The sequence below is a fragment of the Ranitomeya variabilis genome, chromosome 3, assembly GCF_051348905.1.
Source record: "Ranitomeya variabilis isolate aRanVar5 chromosome 3, aRanVar5.hap1, whole genome shotgun sequence".
Taxonomy (NCBI): domain Eukaryota; kingdom Metazoa; phylum Chordata; class Amphibia; order Anura; family Dendrobatidae; genus Ranitomeya; species Ranitomeya variabilis.
Genome location: NC_135234.1, coordinates 430,143,525 through 430,166,442, shown reverse-complemented (window position 1 = coordinate 430,166,442; position 22,918 = coordinate 430,143,525).

The window sequence follows — 22,918 nt, the reverse complement described above, 5'->3', positions numbered from 1 at the left end:
CCACCTGACGTTGGTGGAACTCGGATACCCAGAAGGAGGCACCTAAGCCAAAGGCTCTACCCGGAACCAGCTGACGTTGCTGGAACCAGGATGGGGACCTATTAAAGCTTGTCTTCCTAGAGCCCCAACTAGCAGTGTTGGAGCAAAGGGTCAGCAGGGGGAGCAGAGTGTAGGCCGAAGCCTGCACTGGTGTCAGCTTTGGGTCTGTTGTTTCTGCGTGGCTGTTGCAGGACACGATGCCAGCTACACAGCAGGGGAACAGCTGGCGGTGCTGAACCCCACTGACACATTGGCTGGTGCTTTTCTCTGTGCAGCCAGCAGTACCGGGCGCCAACTGGCGGTGTTAGAGCCCAGGGTCAGCAGGAGGAGAGGGAGCAGAGTGTAGGCCGAAGCCTGCACTGGCGGCAGCTTTGTGTCTGCGTGGCTGTTGCAGGACACGTTGCCGGCTACACAGCAGGGGAACAGCTTTCGGTGCTGAACCCCACTAACAGAGTGGCGGGTGTTTTGCTCTGTGCAGCCAGCACTTCCGGACAGCAACTAGCGGTGTTGGAGCCCGGGCTCTGCAGGTGGAGCAGAGTGTAGGCCAAAGCCTAATTGAACCGATTTTAAAGTTAACCTTTAACCCCCCTCAGGGGTTACAAACTACAAGAGCCACAGCTTGGGCAGCAGTAATGCTGCACAAGTCTAAGGTTGCTCTTTTAATTTTGCTCCTTGCACACGCAGAAAGAAACACGTATAACATTTAGGCCCTTAAGCAGTCAAACTGTTTTGGAGGCGTGAGTTCCCTTCGTAATGAGACGCATCACAGCTGTCAAAAATCCCACCTTGGTGCTGGGCGCGGCCTCCTGAGCATCGTTATTTGCTGCACAGGAGTCTGCGCTGTCGTGTTATCCCTTGGCCTTGCGCTGTTAGCGCTGCCCATCTTCTAACATCATTTAATGTCGGCCGGTGCGGTTCGCAATGATGCGATGACCATGAATCCCAGCCCCGCAGTGTCTTTACATTGTTAAAACACTGCGGGGCCGGGATTCATGGCCTGGCGCAGTACATATGTTCGCCGAGGCACTCGGGTCCTTACACCTGCTTCAGACTGTGCGGCGTCAGCTGATCCCTTATCGCATGCCACGGCCATGAAGCCGCACAGTCTGAAGAAGGCGGAAGGATATGAGGGACAGGCGAACATATGCACTGCTCATGCCCATCTATCACACCCTCGCAGTCAAAATAAACAAGACACCGAGGTGCGTTGTGTGGGGCAGGGCGGCCGCAGAGGCGCAGCCAGCCAAACAATGATGCCAGAAGACGGGCAGCGCTACCAAGGGGGTTGCAGCGTGTCATTACAAAGGAAAGTCACACCTCAGGGATGGTTTAATGGTCACAGAGGACACATTTTAGACATGTTCAGTTCCACATGTGCAAGGAGAATAAGTTTCTGAGCCACCTTGCACACATGCAGCATTACTGCTGTACAAGGTGGCGGTGAAACATACAAATGCCTTGGGGAGGGGGGACAGGTTCCCTTCAATTTCAGTTCTTGTGTCTGCGTGGCTGTTGCAGGACACGATGCCGGCTACACAGCAGGGGAACAGCTGGCGGTGCTGAACCCCACTGACACATTGGCTGGTGTTTTTCTCTGTGCAGCTGCAGTACCGGGCGCCAACTGGTGGTGTTAGAGCCCAGGGTCAGCAGGAGGAGAGGGAGCAGAGTGTAGGCCGAAGCCTGCACTGGCGGCAGCTTTGTGTCTGCGTGGCTGTTGCAGGACACGTTGCCGGCTACACAGCAGGGGAACAACTGGCGGTGCTGAACCCCACTGACAGAGTGGCGGGTGTTTTGCTCTGTGCAGCCAGAACTTCCGGACAGCAACTAGCGGTATTGGAGCCCGGGATCTGCAGGTGGAGCAGAGTGTAGGCCAAAGCCTAATTGAACCGATTTTAAAGTTAACCTTTAACCCCCCCTCAGGGGTTACAAATTACAAGAGCCACAGCTTGGGCAGCAGTAATGCTGCACAAGTCTAAGGTTGCTCTTTTAATTTTGCTCCTTGCACACGCAGAAAGAAACACGTATAACATTTAGGCCCTTAAGCAGTCAAACTGTTTTGGAGGCGTGAGTTCCCTTCATAATGAGACGCAGCACAGCTGTAAAAAATCCCACCTTGGTGCTGGGCGTGGCCTCCTGAGCGTCGTTATTTGCTGCACAGGAGTCTGCGCTGTCGTGTTATCCCTTGGCCTTGCGCTGTTAGCGCTGCCCATCTTCTGACATCATTTAATGTCGGCCGGTGCGGTTCGCGATGATGCGATGACCATGAATCCCAGCCCCGCAGTGTTTTTACATTGTTAAAACACTGCGGGGCTGGGATTCATGGCCTGGCGCAGTACATATGTTCGCCGAGGCACTCGGGTCCTTACACCTGCTTCAGACTGTGTGCGGCGTCAGCTGATCCCTTATCGCATGACACGGCCATGAAGCCGCACAGTCTGAAGAAGGCGGAAGGAGATGAGGGACAGGCGAAGATATGCAATGCTCATGCCCATCTATCACACCCTCGCAGTCAAAATAAATAAGACACCGAGGGGTGTTGTGTGGGGCAGGGCGGCCGCAGAGGCGCAGCCAGCCAAACAATGATGCCAGAAGACGGGCAGCGCTACCAAGGGGGTTGCAGCGTGTCATTACAAAGGAAAGTCACACCTCAGGGACGGTTTAATGGTCACAGAGGACACATTCTAGACGTGTTCAGTTCCACATGTGCAAGGAGAATAAGTTTCTGAGCCACCTTGCACACATGCAGCATTACTGCTGTACAAGGTGGCGGTGAAACATACAAACACCTGGGGGAGGGGGGACAGGTTCCCTTCAATTTCAGTTCTTGTGTCTGCATGGTGTTTGCAGGACACGTTGCCGGCTACACAGCAGGGGAACAGCTGGCGGTGCTGAACCCCACTGACAGAGTGGCGGGTGTTTTGCTCTGTGCAGCCAGCACTTCGGGGCAGCAACTAGCGGTGTTGGAGCCCGGGCTCTGCAGGTGGAGCAGAGTGTAGGCCGAAGCCTAATTGAACCAATTTTAAAGGTAACCTTTAACCCCATCTCAGGTGTTACAAACTAGAAGAGCCACGCCTTATGCAGCAGTAGTGCTGCACAAGTCAAAGGTTGCTCTTTTAATTTTGTTCCTTGCACAAGCTGAATGAAACACGTACAACATTTTGGCCCTTATACAGTCAATCTGTCTTGGAGGCGGGAGTTCCCTTCGTAATGAGACGCAGCACAGCTGGCAAAAATACCACCTTGGTGCTTGGCGCGGCCTCCTGAGCATCGCATTTTGATGTACAGGAGTCTGCGTTGTTGCGTTATCCCTTGGCCATGCGCTGCCCGTCTTCTGACATCATTTCATGTCGGCTGGTGCGGTTCGCGATGCCCATGAATCCCAGCCCCACAGTGTCTTTACAGTGTTTCACACTGCAGGGCTGGAATTCATGGCCTGGCGCAGTACATATGTTCGCCTCTCGCTCGGGTCCTTACACATGCTACAGACTGTGCGGCGTCAGCTGATCCCTTATCGCATGCCACAGCCATGAGGATGCACAGTCTGAAGAAGGCGGAAGGAGATGAGGGACTGGCGAAGATATGCACTGCTCATGCCCATCAATCACACCCTCGCAGTCAATATAAATAAGACACCGAGGGGCGTTGTGTCGGGCAGGGCGGCAGCAGAGGCGCAGCCAGCCAACCAAGGATGCCAGAAGACGGGCAGCGCTACCAAGGGGGTTGCAGCGTGTCATTACAAAGGAAAGTCACACCTCAGGGATGGTTTAATGGTCACAGAGGACACATTTTAGATGTGTTCAGTTCCACATGTGCAAGGAGAATAAGTTTCTGAGCCACCTTGCACACATGCAGCATTACTGCTGTACAAGGTGGCGGTGAAACATACAAACACCTGGGGGAGGGGGGACAGGTTCCCTTCAATTTCAGTTCTTGTGTCTGCGTGGCTGTTGCAGGACACGTTGCCGGATACACAGAAGGGGAACATCTGGCGTTGCTGAACCCACCTGACACATTGGCTGGTGTTTTTCTCTGTGCAGCTAGCACTCCCAGGCGCCAACTGGCGGTGTTAGAGCCCAGGGTCAGCAGGAGGAGAGGGAACAGAGTGCAGGCCGAAGCCTGCACTGGCGGCAGCTTTGTGTCTGCGTGGCTGTTGCAGGACACGTTGCCGGCTTCACAGCAGGGGAACATCTGGCGTTGCTGAACCCCACTGACACATTGGCTGGTGTTTTTCTCTGTGCAGTGAGCACTCCCCTCCCTACGGCTTCTTCAGACTGTGCGGCGTCACGGCCGTGGCATGCTATTAGGGATCAGCTCACGTTGCACAGTCTGAAGAAGGCGTAGGGAGATGAGTGAGAGGCGGATGTTAAGATATGCACTGCGCATGTCCATGGATCACAGGCCCGCAGTGGGATTAAATCAGAAGACACTACGAGTAGTGTTGAGCATTCCGATACCGCAAGTATCGGGTATCGGCCGATACTTGCGGTATCGGAATTCCGATACCGGGATTCCGATACTTGCCGCGTATCAGATACCGGAATCGGAAGTTCCCAGATTCAAAATGCACAAATTCAGCCAATGAGAATGATTTCAAGTGTGGGCACATCCTGTTCAGCATGGAGGGCATGAAACTACTGGCATGGCTGTGATTGGCTGCTGAAATGATGTCATGATGCAGTTTAAAAGTCGCTGGCGCCATTTTGCGATCACTCTGCTGTGAATTCAGTTAGTGACAGGACGCTGTTTGCTGACTGAGGGCCAGTTTAGAGATAGCGATTTGCTTCTTTGTGCTTTCCAAAGGCTAATTTAGCAACCGCTGTGTTCACCTACTATTCACCTTGCTTTTGCCTTGTAGCGCTGTTTTCACAGCGATCTGCAAGGTCTGTGTGTGTGTGTGTGTGAGTGCAGCCCACTCTCTAGTCTGAGTGCAGCCACATAGGCCATCCATAGCTGGTTGTATTCAGTTCAGGGAGGGTGGTTCATTGCCTCATACTGTTCTTTTTTTTTTTTTTTTTTTTCCAAGTAGTGTAGTCTGCTGCTAATTTTTAACAAAAAATCCTATTAGTGTCTTTCCACCCGTCTCCAGCTAATTTGTGGAAAAACACTACATAGGATAACGTAGAGGAGGGTTTTTGGGCCTTGCAGCGCCGTTTACGGCTGTCTGCACGGTCTCCGTGTGACTGCAGCTCGCCCTGTAGTCTGTGAGCAGCCATAGCCTGGTTGTCTCCAGCTCAGGGTTGTTCACTGCGTCATACCGCAAAATCAATTTTCATTTTGTTTTAAGTAGTGCAGGCTGCTGCACATTTTTTCAAAAAATTCCTATTAGTGTCTTTCCACCCGTCTCCAGCTAATTTGTGGAAAAACACTACATAGGATAACGTAGAAGAGGGCTTTTGGGCCTTGCAGCGCCGTTTACGGCTGTCTGCACGGTCTCCGTGTGACTGCAGCTCGCCCTGTAGTCTGTGAGCAGCCATAGCCTGGTTGTCTCCAGCTCAGGGTTGTTCACTGCGTCATACCGCCAAATCAATTTTCATTTTGTTTTAAGTAGTGCAGGCTGCTGCACATTTTTTCAAAAAATTCCTATTAGTGTCTTTCCACCCGTCTCCAGCTAATTTGTGGAAAAACACTACATAGGATAACGTAGAGGAGGGTTTTTGGGCCTTGCAGCGCCGTTTATGGCTGTCTGCACGGTCTCCGTGTGACTGCAGCTCGCCCTGTAGTCTGTGAGCAGCCATAGCCTGGTTGTCTCCAGCTCAGGGTTCTTCACTGCGTCATACCGCAAAATCAATTTTCATTTTGTTTTAAGTAGTGCAGGCTGCTGCATATTTTTTCAAAAAATTCCTATTAGTGTCTTTCCACCCGTCTCCAGCTAACTTGTGGAAAAACACTACATAGGATAACGTAGAGGAGGGTTTTTGGGCCTTGCAGCGCCGTTTACGGCTGTCTGCACGGTCTCTGTGTGACTGCAGCTCTCTCTGTTGTCAGTTCAGCCCCCAAAAAATAAATAAATAATAAAGTTCACCAAACACACCAGTGACACCACTTTACATTTCTGTAGGCCACATTAGCTCATATTAAAGTCTAGTCCACACTTTAGAAAATTAGTGTTTCTTATACCTGTTAGGAGGAGTTGTTCAGGAATAAGCACACAAAGCCGTTAGTACTTTTCTGCTTATCTTTATCAGTCACCCAAGATGAAGAAGGCAGTGAGTAAGGCACGTGGGCGTGGGCGTGGGCGCGGAGCAGGGAGGGGACGTGGGGATTCTGTGCCCGCTGCGGGCACCGGTGACTCATCAGCACCCACTTTCACAAGGGAACAGTCATTCATGCGCAGCTTTGTCGCAGAGCGCCGTACACCGCTGCTGCGTGAAGACCAAATTGAAGCCGTTGTCGGATGGATGGCAGCTAATGCATCAACTTCAATTAGTGCCACATCCTCTCAGACACAGAGCACTGGAGAGCAGCCATCTGTCTCTTCACCACCTGCCAAATTGCCCAGGCAGACAGAGAGCCCAGGACAGGAGCCGTCTCTACTTCTGTTCTCTGAATCTCTTGGCTTGGAAACAGGGGGCCAGCCAAGCAGCATTGGAGAAATGGAAGAAGAGGCAGGGTGCAGTGATGCCCAACACCAACAGCGTTTTCTCTCTGAGTCTGAAGAGGCGGGTGGGCCAGTGGCTCCGGTCACCACATCGCAGGCCGCATCCGCTGATGATGACACTCAGGTGCCACTTACTGGTGCGTGCTCTGCTGCTGAGACTACCCAGGAGGAGCAGTTGGGGGCAGAGGGTAGTGTAGATGATGAGGTCCTTGACCCATCTTGGCGTGAGGGACAGGAAGGTGGTGGGAGCAGCTCTGAGGAAGAGATTCCCCGTACGGCCCAAAGAGGGAGAGGGAGGGGGAAGACTGCGGATCCTGCAGCCTCCGCTTTGGCACCCGTTAGGAGCATGTCTTTTCCAAAAGCCAAAAAGGGCGCTCCCAAGACTTGCAGTGCCTGGGCCTTTTTTGACACAGTTGCAGATGACATTTGCTATGTCAAATGCAAGGTGTGTCATCACAAAGTCAAAAGAGGTCGAAATGTCTGCAGCCTCAATACCTCCAACATGTGGAAACATGTGCGGACCAGGCACGTGGCGTTGTTAGAAAGACACACTGAAGAGCTAGGCCAACCAACAGCGGCAGCTACCACCTCTTCAGCTCGTGTTGCCTCTTCCTCCAGCTCACACGCAGCTGGCTCGGCTTCCTCCCAGGATTGCCGTGGAAGAACCTCTGGCACTGTTGTCCAGAGACCCGCTGTAATTCCACCCGCAGCACCACTTTCCCAGTCATCCACACACTCCCAGCCCAGTCTACAGCCATCGGTAGTACAGGCATGGGAGAAAAGGCGGCCTTTCTCGTCAAACCACCCACGAGCACAGGCTCTGACTGCAGGCATTGCCAAACTTCTGTCACTGGAAATGCTGTCATTCAGGCTGGTGGAGACTGACAGCTTCCGTGACTTGATGTCATTGGCAGTCCCACAGTACAATGTGCCCAGCCGCTTTTACTTCAGCAGGCAAGCCGTCCCTGCCCTGCACAAGCATGTGGAGGGACACATAAAACACGCGCTACTGAACGCCGTCAGTAGCAAGGTCCACCTCACCACCGATGCGTGGACCAGTCACCATGGACAGGGGCGATACCTTTCCCTCACTGCCCATTGGGTTAATGTCGTTGAGCCGGGTACAGACCGTGCGAGTGGCGCAGGACGTGTCCTGCCCTCTCCAAGGATTGCAGGAATCCATTCTGTACACATTGACTCCTCCTCCTACACCAGTTCCTCAGAATCATCGCTGCAGGAGCCGTCACAGTCCACCTCCACATGGACCCGTGATGAACGTGTACCTGTTACGACCGACATGAGCACAGCCGTGGCCAAACGTCAACAGGCCGTCTTGAAATTAATTTCTTTGGGGAATCGAAGCCACACAGCGCAGGAGCTCTGGAATGCCATCAAGCAGGAGAGCGATGTGTGGTTTGTGCCAGCGAATCTCCAGCCAGGCATGGTAGTGTGTGATAATGGCCGAAATCTGGTGGCAGCTCTGGGCCTCGGCAACCTCACTCACATCCCATGTCTGGCACATGTGCTCAATTTGGTCGTGCAGAGTTTTCTGAGGGACTATCCGGATCTTGATGCACTGCTGCACAAGGTCCGCCTAGAGTGTGCTCACTTGCGGCGTTCCAGCACGGCAAAAGCGCGCATTGCGGCTCTGCAGCGCCGACACCGCCTGCCGGAACATCGCATCATATGTGACCTACCTACCAGGTGGAATTCCACGTTACATATGTTGGAGCGGTTGTGTGAGCAGCAACAAGCTGTAATGGAGTACCAGCTGCTTCAGGCGCAAAGAAGTCGCACTCAGCGCCGTACAGACTTCACAACCACAGAGTGGGCCACTATGAATGACGTCTGCCAGGTTTTGCGTCCCTTCGATTATTCCACACGGATGGCAAGTGCAGATGATGCACTAGTCAGCATGACTGTCCCCCTTATCTGCCTGCTTGAAAAATCACTGCAAGCACTAAGGGATGATGTTGTGGAAGAGGTGGAGGATGAGGATTCAGCATTTCCATCATCTTCTGGACAGTCAGCGCCACGTGGTTCCTCACAAACGCGTAGGCAGGGGACAGTTTGTGAGGAGGATGAGGAGGAGTCAATGGAGGAGGAAGACATCCATCCAGAGGAGGGAGTTACACAATTGTCCAGTAGTCAGTGTGTACAGCGAGGGTGGGGTGATGACGAGCGGGCAGAGATCACGCCTCCAGCAGGGGACAGCGTTTCTTGGGCAGTTGGCAGTCTGCAGCACATGGTGGATTACATGCTGCAGTGCCTGAGAAACGACCGCCGCATCGCCCACATTCTCAACATGTCTGATTATTGGGTGTTCACGCCTCATCACACCGTTGAACCGGGAGCGAAAAATGCGGGAGTACCAAGACACACTGGTGAATTCCATCATCTTCTCCATTCCAAGTGAGAGAAGTGCTGCTAGTGCATTAAAAAGCAGCTCAGTGCGTCCAGGCAGTGGTGGAGGCTCTGCACAAAGAGGGAGCAGAAGCAGTGCCTCTGCCCAAGGCAAGACCAGTATGGCCCAACTGTGGCACAGTTTTGTGTGCCCGCCACAAAAGTCTACACCATCACAGACGGCTCCAGTCAGCAGGAGGCAACGGTTCCGTCAGATGGTGACAGACTACATGTCTTGCCCTCTTGCTGTACTCCCAGACGGCTCTTCCCCTTTCAAGTTTTGGGTCTCAAAGCTGGATACATGGCCATAGCTAAGCCAGTATGCATTGGAGGTGCTGTCTTGCCCTGCGGCCAGTGTATTATCGGAACGTGTCTTTAGTGCTGCAGGTGGTGTACTAACTGACCGTCGCATGCGACTATCCTCCGATAACGTTGACCGGCTTACTTTCCTGAAAATGAACAAGGCCTCGATCTCGCAGGAATTTGCCACTCCTCTTCCTGATTAAATAATTAGGTGACTGTCTACAGTATCCAGGTCTCCTGTTGTGTTCATCTTTCTACCACCTGAACTTAAATTCCTGGGCTCCAACACCGCCAGTTGAGGCTCAGAATTGCCGTCTGCACAGTCAAAACATACGACCCAGTGTTATTGGGTTTCAGTAACGTCAGCTGATCCCCAGCTGTGTAGCCGGCAATGTGTCCTGCGACCGCCACGCTGACACAACAACTGAAATGTAAGGGAACCTGTCTCCCCCCCCCAAGGCGTTTGTTACTGAAAGAGCCACCTTGTACAGCAGTAATGCTGCACAAGGAAAAGGTAGCTATTTTTGTTTAGCTCCTTGCACACGCAGAACTTAACACTTATAAAATGTGTCTACTGATACCGTAAAACCGTCCCGGAGGTGGGACTTTCCTTTGTAATATGACGCAGCACAGCCGTCATTCCTACCCCCTTGGCGCCGTGCCCCGGCTCCTCAGCGTTGTTTGATTCCGTCCCGGAGCCTGCGCTGTTATGTTATCCCTTGGCCAGGCACACTTAGCGCTGCCCGTCTTCTGACATCATTTGGTGTCAGGATGGCTGCGCCTGTGCGGCCGCGCTGGCCGAGAGCCCGCCTCGCAGTGTCTTCTGATTTCATCCCACTGGGGGCCTGAGATCCATGGACATGCGCAGTGCATATCTGAACCTCCACCTCTCACTCATCTCCCTACGGCTTCTTCAGACTGTGCGGTGTCAGCTGGTCCCTAATAGCATGCCACGGCCGTGACACCGCACAGTCTTAAGAAGCCGTAGGGAGGGGAGTGAGAGGCGAGGATATGCACTGCGCATGGCCACGGATCCCAGGCCCGCGGTGGGTTTACATTAGACGACACTGCGAGGCGGGCTCTCGGCCAGCGCGGCCGCACAGGCGCAGCCAGCCTGACACCAAATGATGTCAGAAGATGGGCAGCGCTAAGTGTGCCTGGCCAAGGGATAACATAACAGCGCAGGCTCCGGGACGGAATCAAACAACGCTGAGGAGCCGGGGAACGGCGCCAAGGAGGTAGGAATGACGGCTGTGATGCGTCATATTACGAAGGAAAGTCCCACCTCCAGGACGGTCACACGGTATCAGGGGACACATTTTATAAGTGTTTAGTTCTGTGTTTGCAAGGAGCATCATGAAAAGAGCCACCTTTTCCTTTTGCATCTTTTTTGCTGCATAAGCTGGCTCTTTCAGCTACAAACGCCTTTGGGGGGGGTTAAAGGTTCCCTTTCGACTTTCTCCAATCAGGCTTCGGCCTACATTGTGTTCCTCTGCTTCTCCTCCTGTCCCTGGGCTCCAACACCGCTAGTTGTTGCCTGGTAGTGCTGTACGCACAGTCAACAGTCCCTCCTCTGTTATTGGGGTTCAGTAACGTCAGCTGTTCCCCTGCTGTGTGTGTGGCAATCCCTCCTACCTCCTCCACCTCCTCCTCCTCTACCTGTCCCTGGGCTCCAACACCGCTAGTTGTTGCCTGGTAGTGCTGTACGCACAGTCAACAGTCCCTCCTCTGTTATTGGGGTTCAGTAACGTCAGCTGTTCCCCTGCTGTGTGTGTGGCAATCCCTCCTACCTCCTCCTACCTCCTCCACCTCCTCCACCTGTCCCTGGGCTCCAACACCGCTAGTTGTTGCCTGGTAGTGCTGTACGCACAGTCAACAGTCCCTCCTCTGTTATTGGGGTTCAGTAACGTCAGCTGTTCCCCTGCTGTGTGTGTGGCAATCCCTCCTACCTCCTACTACCTCCTCCACCTCCTCCACCTGTCCCTGGGCTCCAACACCGCTAGTTGTTGCCTGGTAGTGCTGTACGCACAGTCAACAGTCCCTCCTCTGTTATTGGGGTTCAGTAACGTTAGCTGTTCCCCTGCTGTGTGTGTGGCAATCCCTCCTACCTCCTCCACCTCCTCCTCCTCCACCTGTCCCTGGGCTCCAACACCGCTAGTTGTTGCCTGGTAGTGCTGTACGCACAGTCAACAGTCCCTCCTCTGTTATTGGGGTTCAGTAACATCAGCTGTTCCCCTGCTGTGTGTGTGGCAATCCCTCCTATCTCCTCCACCTCCACCTCCCCCTCCTGTCCCTGGGCTCCAACACCGCTAGTTGCCGTCCGGTAGTGCTGGACGCACAGTCAACAGTCCCTCCTCTGTTATTGGGGTTCAGTAACGTCAGCTGTTCCCCTGCTGTGTGTGTGGCAATCCCTCCTTTCTCCTCCACCTCCACCTCCCCCTCCTGTCCCTGGGCTCCAACACCGCTAGTTGTTGCCTGGTAGTGCTGTACGCACAGTCCCGACAGTCCCTCCTCTGTTATTGGGGTTCAGTAACGTCAGCTGTTCCCCTGCTGTGTGTGTGGCAATCCCTCCTACGTCATCCTACCTCCTCCACCTCCTCCACCTGTCCCTGGGCTCCAACACCGCTAGTTGTTGCCTGGTAGTGCTGTACGCACAGTCAACAGTCCCTCCTCTGTTATTGGGGTTCAGTAACGTCAGCTGTTCCCCTGCTGTGTGTGTGGCAATCCCTCCTACCTCCTCCACCTCCTCCACCTCCACCTGTCCCTGGGCTCCAACACCGCTAGTTGTTGCCTGGTAGTGCTGTACGCACAGTCAACAGTGCCTCCTCTGTTATTGGGGTTCAGTAACGTCAGCTGTTCCCCTGCTGTGTGTGTGTGGCAATCCCTCCTACCTCCTCCACCTCCTCCTCCTCCACCTGTCCCTGGGCTCCAACACCGCTAGTTGTTGCCTGGTAGTGCTGTACGCACAGTCAACAGTCCCTCCTCTGTTATTGGGGTCAGTAACGTCAGCTGTTCCCCTGCTGTATGTGTGGCAATCCCTCCTACCTCCTCCACCTCCTCCTCCTCCACCTGTCCCTGGGCTGCAACACCGCTAGTTGTTGCCTGGTAGTGCTGTACGCACAGTCAACAGTCCCTCCTCTGTTATTGGGGTTCAGTAACGTCAGCTGTTCCCCTGCTATGTGTGTGGCAATCCCTCCTACCTCCTCCACCTCCTCCTCCTCCACCTGTCCCTGGGCTCCAACACCGTTAGTTGTTGCCTGGTAGTGCTGTACGCACAGTCAACAGTCCCTCCTCTGTTATTGGGGTTCAGTAACGTCAGCTGTTCCCCTGCTGTGTGTGTGGCAATCCCTCCTACCTCCTCCTACCTCCTCCACCTCCTCCACCTGTCCCTGGGCTCCAACACCGCTAGTTGTTGCCTGGTAGTGCTGTACGCACAGTCAACAGTCGCTCCTCTGTTATTGGGGTTCAGTAACGTCAGCTGTTCCCCTGCTGTGTGTGTGGCAATCCCTCCTATCTCCTCCACCTCCACCTCCCCCTCCTGTCCCTGGGCTCCAACACCGCTAGTTGCCGTCCGGTAGTGCTGTACGCACAGTCAACAGTCCCTCCTCTGTTATTGGGGTTCAGTAACGTCAGCTGTTCCCCTGCTGTGTGTGTGGCAATCCCTCCTACCTCCTCCACCTCCTCCTCCTCCACCTGTCCCTGGGCTCCAACACCGCTAGTTGTTGCCTGGTAGTGCTGTACGCACAGTCAACAGTCCCTCCTCTGTTATTGGGGTTCAGTAACGTCAGCTGTTCCCCTGCTGTGTGTGTGGCAATCCCTCCTACCTCCTCCACCTCCTCCTCCACCTGTCCCTGGGCTCCAACACCGCTAGTTGCCGTCCAGAAGTGCTGTCCGCACAGAGCCAAACACCTCGCCAATGTGTTAGTGGGGTTCAGTAACGTCAGCTGTTCCCCTGCTGTGTATACGGCAACGTGTACTGCGACCGCCACGCAGACACAACAAGTTAAATTTAAGGGAACCTGTCCCCCCCCCCAGGCGTTTGTTACTGAAGGAGCCACCTTGTGCAGCAGTAATGATGCAAAGGGAAAAAGTGCCCCATTTCGTGGTGCTCCTTGCACATGCTGAACCTAACACTTATGAAAAGTGTCCCCTCCTACCGTGATACCGTCCGGTAGGTGGAACTTTCCTTTGTGATGTGACGCAGCACAGCCGTCATTCTTATCCCCTTGGCGCCGTGCGCCGCCTCCTCAGCGTTGTTTGAATCAGTCCCGGAGCCTGCGCTGTTAGGTTAGCCCTTGGCCATGCACACATTTTGCGCTGCCCGTCTTCTGACATCATTTGGTGTCAGGCTGGCTGCGCCTGTGCGGCCGCGCTGGCCAAGATCCCGCCTCGTACTGTCTTCTGATTTCATCCCACTGGGGGCCTGAGATCCATGGACATGCGCAGTGCATATCTGAACCTCCACCTCTCACTCATCTCCCTACGGCTTCTTCAAACTGTGCGGTGTCAGCTGGTCCCTAATAGCATGCCACGGCCGTGACACCGCACAGTCTGAAGAAGCCGTAGGGAGGGGAGTGAGAGGTGAGGATATGCACTGCGCATGGCCACGGATCTCAGGCCCCCAGTGGGATTAAATCAGAAGACAGTATGAGGCGGGATCTTGGCCAGCGCGGCCGCACAGGCGCAGCCAGCCTGACACCAAATGATGTCAGAAGACGGGCAGCGCAAAATGTGTGCATGGCCAAGGGCTAACCTAACAGCGCAGGCTCCGGGACTGATTCAAACAACGCTGAGGAGGCGGCGCACGGCGCCAAGGGGGTAAGAATGACGGCTGTGCTGCGTCACATCACAAAGGAAAGTTCCACCAACCGGATGGTATCACGGTAGGAGGGGACACTTTTCATAAGTGTTAGGTTCAGCATGTGCAAGGACCATAATTAAAAGAGCTAAGTTTACCTTTTCCAGCATTAGTGCTGTACACGATGGCTCTTTCAGCTACAAACGCCTGGGGGGGGTTAAAGTTTCCCTTTCAACTTGCTCCAGTGCAGGCTTCGGCCTACACTCTGCTCCCTCTCCTCCTCCTGCTGACCCTGGGCTCTAACACCGCCAGTTGGGGCCCAGATGTGCTAGCTGCACAGAGAAAAACACCAGCCAATGTGTCAGTGGGGTTCAGCACCGCCAGCTGTTCCCCTGCTGTGCAGCCAGCAACGTGTCCTGCAACAGCCACGCAGACACAAGAACTGGAATTGAAGGAAACCTGTCCCCCCTCCCCCAGGTGTTTCTACGTTTTACAGCCACCTTGTACGACAGTAATGCTGCATGTGTGCAAGGTGGCTAGGAAACTTATTCTCCTTGCCCATGTTGAACTGAACACGTCTAAAATGAGTCCTCTGCGACCATTAAAACGTCCCTCAGGTGTGATTTTCCTTTGTATTGACACGCAACAAGCTCCTTGGTAGCGCTGCCCGTCTTTTGGCATCATTGTTTGGCTGCCTGCGCCTCTGCGGCCACCTTGCCCCACTCAACGCCCCTCAGTGTCTTATTTATTTGGACTGCGAGGGTGTGATTGATGGGCATGAACGGTGCATTTCTTCGCCTGTCCCTCATCTCCTTCCGCCTTCTTCGGACTGTGCGGCTTCATGGCCGTGGCATGCGATAAGGGATCAGCTGATGCCGCATAGTCTGAAGCGGGTGTAAGAACCCAAGCGAGAGGCGAACATATGTACTGCACCAGGCCATGAATCCCAGCCCCGCAGTGTTTTAACAATGTTAAGACACTGCGGGGCTGGGATTCATGGTCATCGCAAACCGCAACGGCCGACATTACATGATGTCAGAGGATGGGCAGCGCTAACAGCGCAAGGCCAAGGGATAACATGACAGCGCAGACTCCTGTGCAACAAATAACGATGCTCAGGAGGCCGCGCCAAGCACCAAGGTTGCATTTTTGCCAGCTGTACTGTGTCTCTTTACGAAGGGAACTCACGCCTCAAAATCAGTTTGACTGTGTAAGGGCCTAAATGTTATACGTGTTCCTTTCAGCGTGTGCAAGGAGCAAAATTAAAAGAGCAACCTTTGACTTGTGCAGCATTACTGCTGCATAAGCTGTGGCTCTTCTACTTTGTAACACCTGAGGGGGGGTTAAAGGTTACCTTTGAAATTGGTTCAATTAGGCTTCGGCCTACACTCTGCTCCCCCTGCAGAGCCCGGGCTCCAACACCGCCAGTTGGGGCCCGGTACTGCTAGCTGCACAGAGAAAAACACCAGCCAATGTGTCAGTGGGGTTCAGCACCGCCAGCTGTTCCCCTGCTGTGCAGCCGGCAACGTGTCCTGCAACAGCCACGCAGGCACAACAGACCCAAAGCTGCCGCCAGTGCAGGCTTCGGCCTACACTCTGCTCCATCTCCTCCTCCTGCTGACCCTGGGCTCTAACACCGCCAGTTGGGGCCCGGTACTGCTAGCTGCACAGAGAAAAACACCAGCCAATGTGTCAGTGGGGTCCAGCACCGCCAGCTGTTCCCCTGCTGTGTAGCCGGCATCGTGTCCTGCAAAAGCCACGCAGACACAAGAACTGAAATTGAAGGGAACCTGTCCCCCCTCCCACAGGCGTTTGTACGTTTTACAGCCACCTCGTACAGCGGTAATGCTGCATGTGTGCAAGGTGGCTCATAAACGTATTCTCCTCGCATATGTGGAACTGAAAACACGTCTGAAATGTGTCCTCTGTGTGACCATTTAACCGTCCCGGTGGTGTGACTTTCCTTTGTAATGACACGCTGCAACCCCCTTGGTAGCGCTGCCCGTATTCTGGCATCATTGTTTGGCTGCCTGCGCCTCTGCGGCCGCCCTGACCCACACAACGCCCCTCGGTGTCTTATTTATTTGGACTGCGAGGGTGTGATTGACGGGCATGAACGGTGCATTTCTTCGCCTATCCCTCATCTCCTTCCGCCTTCTTCGGACTGTGCGGCTTCATGGCCGTGGCATGCGATAAGGGATCAGCTGACGCCGCATAGTCTGAAGCAGGTGTAAGAACCCAAGCGAGAGGCGAACATATGTACTGCGCCAGGCCATGAATCCCAGCCCCGCAGTGTTTTAACAATGTTAAGACACTGCGGGGCTGGGATTCATGGTCATCGCGAACCGCACCGGCCGACATCAAATGTTGTCAGAGGACGGGCAGCGCTAACAGCGCAAGGCCAAGGGATAACACGACAGCGCAGACTCCTGTGCAGCAAATAACGATGCTCAGGAGGCCGCGCCAAGCACCAAGGTGGCATTTTTGCCAGCTGTGCTGCGTCTCATTACGAAGGGAACTCACGCCTCCAACACAGTTTGACTGTATAAAGGGCTAAATGTTATACGTGTTTCATTCGGCGTGTGCAAGGAGAAAAATTAAAAGAGCAACCTTTGACTTGTGCAGCACTACTGCTGCATAAGCTGTGGCTCTTCTAGTTTGTAACCCCTGAGGGGGGGTTAAAGGTTACCTTTGAAATCGGTTCAATTAGGCTTCGGCCTACACTCTGCTCCACCGGCAGAGCCCGGGCTCCAACACCGCTAGTTGCTGTCCGGAAGTGCTGGCTGCACAGAGCCAAACACCTCACCAATGTGTCAGTGGGGTTCAGCACTGCCAGCTGTTCCCCTGCTGTGTAGCCGGCAACGTGTCCTGCGACCGCCACGCAGGCACAACAGACCCAAAGCTGCCGCCAGTGCAGGCTTCGGCCTACACTCCCCTCCCCCTGCTCCTCCTCCTGCTCCTCCTCCTCCTGCTGACCCTGGGCTCTAACACCGCCAGTTGGGGCCCAGTACTGCTAGCTGCACAGAGAAAAACACCAGCCAATGTGTCAGTGGGGTCCAGCACCGCCAGCTGTTCCCCTGCTGTGTAGCCGGCAACGTGTCCTGCGACAGCCACGCAGACACAAGAACTGAAATTGAAGGGAACCTGTCCCCCCTCCCCCAGGTGTTTCTACGTTTTACAGCCACCTTGTACAGCAGTAATGCTGCACGTGTGCAAGGTGGCTCGTAATCTTATTCTCCTTGCCCATGGGGAACTGAACACGTCTAAAATGAGTCCTCTGAGACCATTAAAACGTCCCTCAGGTGTGATTTTCCTTTGTATTGACACGCAACAAGCTCCTTGGTAGCGCTGCCCGTCTTCTGGCATCATTGTTTGGCTGGCTGCGCCTCTGCCGCCGCCTTGCCCCACACAACGCCCCTCGGTGTCTTATTTATTGGGACTGCGAGGGTGTGATTGATGGGCATGATCGGTGCATTTCTTCGCCTGTCCCTCATCTCCTTCCGCCTTCTTCGGACTGTGCGTCTTCATGGCCGTGGCATGCGATAAGGGATCAGCTGACGCCGCATAGTCTGAAGCGGGTGTAAGAACCCAAGCGAGAGGCGAACATATGTACTGCACCAGGCCATGAATCCCAGCCCCGCAGTGTTTTAACAATGTTAAGACACTGCGGGGCTGGGATTCATGGTCATCGCAAACCGCAACGTCCAACATTACATGATGTCAGAGGATGGGCAGCGCTAACAGCGCAAGGTCAGGGGATAACACGACAGCGCAGACTCCTGTGCAGCAAATAAAGATGCTCAGGAGGCCGCGCCAAGCACCAAGGTGGCATTTTTGCCAGCTGTACTGCGTCTCTTTACGAAGGGAACTCACGCCTCAAAATCAGTTTGACTGTGTAAGGGCCTAAATGTTATACGTGTCCCTTTCAGCGTGTGCAAGGAGAAAAATTAAAAGAGCAACCTTTGACTTTTGCAGCACTACTGCTGTATAAGGCGTGGCTCTTCTAGTTTGTAACACCTGAGGGGGGTTAAAGGTTAACTTTAAAATTGGTTCAATTAGGCTTCGGCCTACACTCTGCTCCCTCTCCTCCTGCTGACCCTGGGCTCTAACACCACCAGTTTGGGCCCGGTACTGCTAGCTGCACAGAGAAAAACACCAGCCAATGTGTCAGTGGGGTCCAGCACCGCCAGCTGTTCCCCTGCTGTGTAGCCGGCAACGTGTCCTGCAAAAGCCACGCAGACACAAGAACTGAAATTGAAGGGAACCTGTCCCCCCTCCCCCAGGCGTTTGTACGTTTTACAGCCACCTCGTACAGCGGTAATGCTGCATGTGTGCAAGGTGGCTCATAAACGTATTCTCCTCGCACATGTGGAACTGAAAACACGTCTAAAATGTGTCCTCTGTGTGACCATTTAACCGTCCCGGTGGTGTGACTTTCCTTTGTAATGACACGCTGCAACCCCCTTGGTAGCGCTGCCCGTCTTCTGGCATCATTGTTTGGCTGCCTGCGCCTCTGCGGCCGCCCTGACCCACACAACGCCCCTCGGTGTCTTATTTATTGGGACTGCGAGGGTGTGATTGATGGGCATGAGCAGTGCATATCTTCGCCTGTTGTCACTCATCTCCTTCCGCCTTCTTCAGACTGTGCGGCTTCATGGCCGTGGCATGCGATAAGGGATCAGCTGACGCCGCACAGTCTGAAGCGGGTGTAAGGACCCGAGTGTGAGAGGCGAACATATGTGCTGCGCCAGGCCATGAATCCCAGACCCGCAGTGTTTTAACAATGTTAAGACACTGCGGGGCTGGGATTCATGGTCATCGCGAACCGCACCGGCCGACATTACATGATGTCAGAAGATGGGCAGCGCTAACAGCGCTAGGCCAGGGGATAACACGACAGCGCAGACTCCTGTACAGCAAATAACAACGCTCAGGAGGCTGCACCCAGCACCAAGGTGGGATTCTTGACATCTGTGCTGCGTCTCATTACGAAGGGAACTCACGCCTCCAACACAGTTTGACTGTTATATGTTTCATTCAGCGTGTGCAAGGAGAAAAATTAAAAGAGCAACCTTTGACTTGTGCGGCACTACTGCTGCATAAGCTGTGGCTCTTCTAGTTTGTAACCCCTGAGGGGGGGTTAAAGGTTTACTTTAAAATTGGTTCAATTAGGCTTCGGCCTACACTCCCCTCCCCCTGCTCCTCCTCCTGCTCCTCCTCCTCCTGCTGACCCTGGGCTCTAACACCGCCAGTTGGTGCCCGGTACTGCTAGCTGCACAGAGGAAAACACCAGCCAAAGTGTCAGTGGGGTTCAGCACCGCCAGCTGTTCCCCTGCTGTGTAGCCGGCAACGTGTCCTGCGACCGCCACGCAGGCACAACAGACCCAAAGCTGCCGCCAGTGCAGGCTTCGGCCTACACTCCCCTCCCCCTGCTCCTCCTCCTCCTCCTCCTGCTGACCCTGGGCTCTAACACCGCCAGTTGGTGCCAGGTACTGCTAGCTGCACAAAGAAAAACACCAGCCAAAGTGTCAGTGGGGTTCAGCACCGCCAGCTGTTCCCCTGCTGTGCAGCCGGCAACGTGTCCTGCAACAGCCACGCAGGCACAACAGACCCAAAGCTGCCGCCAGTGCAGGCTTCGGCCTACACTCTGCTCCCTCTCCTCCTGCTGACCCTGGGCTCTAACACCGCCAGTTTGGGCCCGGTACTGCTAGCTGCACAGAGAAAAACACCAGCCAATGTGTCAGTGAGGTTCAGCACCGCCAGCTGTTCCTCTGCTGTGTAGCCGGCATCGTGTCCTGCAAAAGCCACGAAGACACAAGAACTGAAATTGAAGGGATCCTGTCGCCCCACCCCCAGGTGTTTGTGTGTTTTCCAGCCACCTCGTACAGCAGTAATGCTGCATGTGTGCAAGGTGGCTCATAAACGTATTCTCCTCGCACATGTGGAACTGAAAACACGTCTGAAATGTGTCCTCTGTGTGACCATTTAACCATCCCGGAGGTGTGACTTTCCTTTGTAATGACACGCTGCAACCCCCTAGGTAGCGCTGCCCGTCTTCTGGCATCATTGTTTGGCTGCCTGCGCCTCTGCGGCCGCCCTGACCCACACAATGCCCCTCGGTGTCTTATTTATTTGGACTGCGAGGGTGTGATTGATGGGCATGAGCAGTGCATATCTTCGCCTGTTGTCACTCATCTCCTTCCGCCTTCTTCAGACTGTGCGGCTTCATGGCCGTGGCATGCGATAAGGGATCAGCTGACGCCGCACAGTCTGAAGCGGGTGTAAGGACCCGAGTGCGAGAGGCGAACATATGTACTGCGCCAGGCCATGAATCCCAGACCCGCAGTGTTTTAACAATGTTAAGACACTGCGGGGCTGGGATTCATGGTCATCGCGAACCGCAACGGCCGACATTAAATGATGTCAGAAGATGGGCAGCGCTAACAGCGCTAGGCCAAGGGATAACACGACAGCGCAGACTCCTGTACAGCAAATAACAACGCTCAGGAGGCTGCACCCAGCACCAAGGTGGGATTCTTGACATCTGTGCTGCGTCTCATTACGAAGGGAACTCGCGCCTCCAACACAGTTTGACTGTATAAAGGGCTAAATGTTATACGTGTTTCATTCGGCGTGTGCAAGGAGAAAAATTAAAAGAGCAACCTTTGACTTGTGCGGCACTACTGCTGCATAAGCTGTGGCTCTTCTAGTTTGTAACCCCTGAGGGGGGGTTAAAGGTTACCTTTGAAATCGGTTCAATTAGGCTTCGGCCTACACTCTGCTCCACCGGCAGAGCCCGGGCTCCAACAACGCTAGTTGCTGTCCGGAAGTGCTGGCTGCACAGAGCCAAACACCTCGCCAATGTGTCAGTGGGGTTCAGCACCGCCAGCTGTTCCCCTGCTGTGTAGCCGGCAACGTGTCCTGCGACCGCCACGCAGGCACAACAGACCCAAAGCTGCCGCCAGTGCAGGCTTCGGCCTACACTCCCCTCCCCCTGCTCCTCCTCCTGCTGACCCTGGGCTCTAACACCGCCAGTTGGGGCTCTAGGAAGACAAGCTTGAATAGGTCCCCATCCTGGTTCCAGTACCGTCAGCTGGTTCCGGGCAAAGCCTTTGGCTTAGGTGTCTCCCTCTGGGTATCCGAGTTCCACCAATGTCAGGTGGTCCTTGGTAGTGCTTTCAGGCACGGGTACCTCCTGCTTAGTAACCGGGTTCCAGTAACGTCAGCTGGTCCTCGGTAGTTCCATTGGCTCTTGGACCTTCGGCTACCCATCCGGGTTCCAGTACCGTCAGCTGGTTCTCGGCAGTGTCTTTTGCTCTTGTACCTTCTGCTCCCCATCCTGGTTCCAGTACCGTCAGCTGGTTCCGGGCAGAGCCTTTGGCTTAGGTGCCTCCCTCTGGGTATCCGAGTTCCACCAACGTCAGGTGGTCCTTGGTAGTGCTTTCAGGCACGGGTACCTCCTGCTTAGTAACCGGGTTCCAGTAACGTCAGCTGGTCCACGGTAGTTCCATTGGCTCTTGGACCTTCGGGTAGCCATCCGAGTTCCAGATCCATCAGCTGTTTCTCGGCATTTTCTCAGCCTTCTTGTACCTTCTGCTACATTTCCAAGTTCAAGACCCTAAAGACGATGACCCGGAAGACCACCCCTAAGATGATGACGACACCAGAGACGACAACCACCGAGATGACGACGACCCTGGAGACGATGACCCTGAAGACGACCCCGATGACGACGACCCCGATGACGACGACCCCGGAGACGACGACCCTGGAGACGACGACGACATGGGAGACCGAGAAGCAGAAGAACAAGAGGCTGCAGAACAAAGAGCAGAAGAACATTAAGCATAACACTAAATATCAGAGCAAAAGATATTATCTAAATTATAAGCAGAAGAAGACTAAGCAGTGTATGGGGGTGAGTCCGTTTCTCCTCGTGGTGCCCCTGGATAAAGCCTGATGCTGCAGGCCAAACTGAACGCGGACAAATGTACCTCTTTTGTGACAGGCAGAACGGAAGGTGTAATCTTCAAACTTTTATAACTATTTGTTTGGGCTAAACCTCTGTGCCTTTAATGTCTCCGCCACCTCCCCCAATACATCCTACATTATTCTTAGTTGTTTTCCTTCATGTAGAATGAACCTACAAGGAAAGAAAGGGTTTATTTTAATTCCGATATTTTCGTCCCATTGACTTGCATTGGGATCGGGTATCGGTATCGGAATAGATCCGATACTTTGACGGTATCGGCCGATACTTTCCGATACCGATACTTTCCGATATCGGAAGGTATCGCTCAACACTAACTACGAGGCGGGATCTCGGCCAGCGCGGCCGCACAGGCGCACCCAGCCTGACACCAAATAATGTCAGAAGACGGGCAGCGCTAAGTGTGCATGTCCAAGGGCTAACATAACAGCGCAGGCTCCGGGACAGATTCAAACAACGCTGAGGAGGCGGCGCACAGCGCCAAGGGGGTAAGAATGACAGCTGTGCTGCGTCATATTACGAAGGAAAGTTCCACCTACCGGACGGTTTAACGGTGGGAGGGGACACATTTCATAAGTGTTAGGTTTAGCATGTGCAAGGAGCACCACGAAAACAGGCACTTTTTCCTTTTGCATCATTACTGCTGCACAAGGTGGCTCTTTCAGTAAGAAACGCCTGGGGGGGGGACAGGTTCCCTTAAATTTAAGTTGTTGTGCCTGCGTGGCGGTCGCATGACACGTTGCCGTATACACAGCAGGGGAGCAGCAGGCATTACTGAACCCCACTA